The following is a 3227-nucleotide window of genomic DNA, read 5'->3' as shown; positions in this document are numbered from 1 at the left end:
TCAGAATTGTTATTCCTTGAGTACTGTCGTCAAATAGTCATTACATTTCAAGCTTTGAAGGAATCAGTTTACAAGAAAAAAAAACCTAGTGCTCTGTAAAGAAAGACTGTTTTCCTGTTCAGGTTAGACATGTAATGGGGTTCAATGAAAACATAAAAGACACATGGACACTTTTAAATCTCAGACTATGGGTGGTGTCTAATACTTTTTTGTAAAAGGGGAAAAGCAGGTGAAATTCTTGGCCCACAACTGGTCAGGGTTCGACCTCTGCGATTGTATTAAGCTGCGCCCTGTGGAGCACCTGGTTGCAATTTGGTCTGATTTTCTTCATCTGTATACAAGAAGTCAACCATATTTGATTGTAAGGTGTACATATCTGACTGACAGGTGTCATCTTTTCTTGACCTCATTTTAATGGCTCAGTGGTCTTAGTTAAGTTTTTGAGTTTTAGTATTTTTTTCTAAAACAAGATCAAAAGGTCAACTGTTTGGTGTATGGAAATATTTTATAATGAACATGTTAGTCTCACCGGTTTTATTTGACCTTGACCTCATTGTCATGGTTCAATGCTCATTGTTAAGTTTTTATACGACCGCGAATTTTGAAAAAATTTTCGTCGTATATTGCTATCACGTTGGCTGCGTCGTCGTTGTCGTCCTCCGAATACTTTTAGTTTTCGCACTCTAATTTAAGTAAAAGTGAATAGAAATCTATGAAATTTTAACACAAGGTTTATGACCATAAAAGGAAGGTTGGTATTGATTTTGGGAGTTTTGGTCCCAACATTTTAGGAATTAGGGGCCAAATAGGGCCCAAATAAGCATTTTCTTGGTTTTCGCACTATAACTTTAGTTTAAGTTAATAGAAATCTATGAAATTTTGACACAAGGTTTATGACCACTAAAGAAAGGTTGGGATTGATTTTGGGAGTTTTGGTTTCAACAGTTTAGGAATTAGGGGCCAAAAAAGGGCCCAAATAAGCATTATTCTTGGTTTTTGCACAATAACTTTAGGTTAAGTAAATAGAAATCAATGAAATTTAAACACAATGTTTATGACCACAAAAGGAAGATTGGTATTGATTTTGGGAGTTTAGGTCCCAACAGTTTAGGAATTGGGGGCCAAAAAGGGACCCAAATAAGCATTTTTCTTGGTTTTCGCACCATAACGTTAGTATAAGTAAATAGAAATCTATGAAATTTAAACACAAGGTTTATGACCATAAAAGGAAGGTTGGTATTGATTTTGGGAGTTTTGGTCCCAACAGTTTAGGAAAAAGGGGCCCAAAGGGTCCAAAATTAAACTTTGTTTGATTTCATCAAAATTGAATAATTGGGGTTCTTTGATATGCCGAATCTAACTGTGTATGTAGATTCTTAACTTTTGGTCATGTTTTCAAATTGGTCTACATTAAGGTCCAAAGGGTCCAAAATTAAACTTAGTTTGATTTTGACAAAAAATGAATCGGTTGGGTTCTTTGATATGTTGAATCTAAAAATGTACTTAGATTCTTGATTATTGGCCCAGTTTTCAAGTTGGTCCAAATCTGGGTCCAAAATTAAACTTTATTTGATTTCATCAAAAATTGAATAAATGGGGTTATTTGATATGCCAAATTTAACTGTGTATGTAGATTCTTCATTTTTGGTCCCGTTTTCAAATTGGCCTACATTAAGGTCCAAAGGGTCCAAAATTAAACTAAATTAAATTCTTGGGCCTCTTTGATATGCTGAATCTAAACATGTACTTAAATTTTTTATTATGGGCCCAGTTTTCAAGTTGGTCCAAATCAGGATATAAAATTATTATATTAAGTATTGTGCAATAGCAAGTCTTTTCAATTGCACAGTATTGTGCAATGGCAAGAAATATCTAATTTCACAATATTGTGAAATAGCAAATTTTTTTTTAATTAGAGTTATCTTTCTTTGTCCAGAATAGTAAGCAAGAAATATCTTATTGCAAGATTTTTTTTTATTTGGAGTTATCTTTCTTTGTCCAGAATCAACTTAAATCTTTGTTATATACAATATACAATGTATATTCACTTTTTACTACCAACTGATTAATTTAAATAATCTTTACCATTCAGTGATAACAAGCACTTTTTTTTACATTTTAATATTTTATGATGTATTTAAATGAGTAGATATTGTTGCAAACTCCATTAGAATATTTTAATTGAGATTAGTTTTGGAATAAGGGAAAGGGGGATGTGATTAAAAAATTGGGTTCCATTTTTCTCTTTTGAAATTTCATAAATAAAAAGAAAATTTCTTCTAACATTTTTTTGAGAGGATTAATATTCAACAGCATAGTGAATTGCTCTAAGAGAAAACAAAAATTTTAAGTTCATTAGAACACATGCATTCTGTGTCAGAAACCTATGCTGTGTCAACTATTAAATCACAATCCAAATTTAGAGCTGAATCCAGCTTGAATGTTGTGTCCATACTTGCCCCAACCGTTCAGGGTTCAACCTCTGTGGTCGTATAAAGCTACGCCCTGTGGAGCATCTGGTTGTGTTTTGGTATGTTTTTCTTAAACTATAGCAATAGGTCAACTGAAAAATTTTTGTATAGAAGGATTGTTAGCTGTAAATGTCTGCCTGACATGGTTCATCTGACCATGACCTTTATTTCATGTTTAATTGGTCAATGATAAGTTTTCTTGGTTAAGTATTTTTTTAGAAACTATAAGCAGTATGTCAACTATATTTAGTGCATTGGAGGTGTAAGGTGTACATGTATCTTGTTTGTTTTATATGACCATTACCTCATTTTCTTTGATTATATTAAGTTTATGTGATAGTTATAGTAAAGCTTGATATATAGGACTATCAACATAATACCAGTTGTTAGTAAATAAGGCAAGACATTTCAGGCATAAAAGTGATGGCAAGAGCTCATAATGGCCTTTTGGGCCAAGGTGAGCTAAAATCCAAACACATATTTCCAAAATCCAACAAATATTCTTCATGGTCAAATAAGAATGATAGGAAAGAAAACAATATAACAGATGGAATGTTTTATTCTTTCTCTTCAACAAATAAATATCAATACAAGAATATAAGAAATTCTGGAACTGCTTCCTTTGTAAAATAAACAGCATTTGTTTCATACCTATGAATAATATAATATAACATTCATAATTTGACTTGAAAATCTTAAATATGTTATACATGTAATATTTAAACATTATATTTGATAATGAAAAAATTATCTGGT

This window comes from Mytilus trossulus, chromosome 3, assembly GCF_036588685.1.
Source record: "Mytilus trossulus isolate FHL-02 chromosome 3, PNRI_Mtr1.1.1.hap1, whole genome shotgun sequence".
In the NCBI taxonomy this organism is placed as follows: domain Eukaryota; kingdom Metazoa; phylum Mollusca; class Bivalvia; order Mytilida; family Mytilidae; genus Mytilus; species Mytilus trossulus.
Note: the sequence above shows the minus strand (reverse complement) of the source record.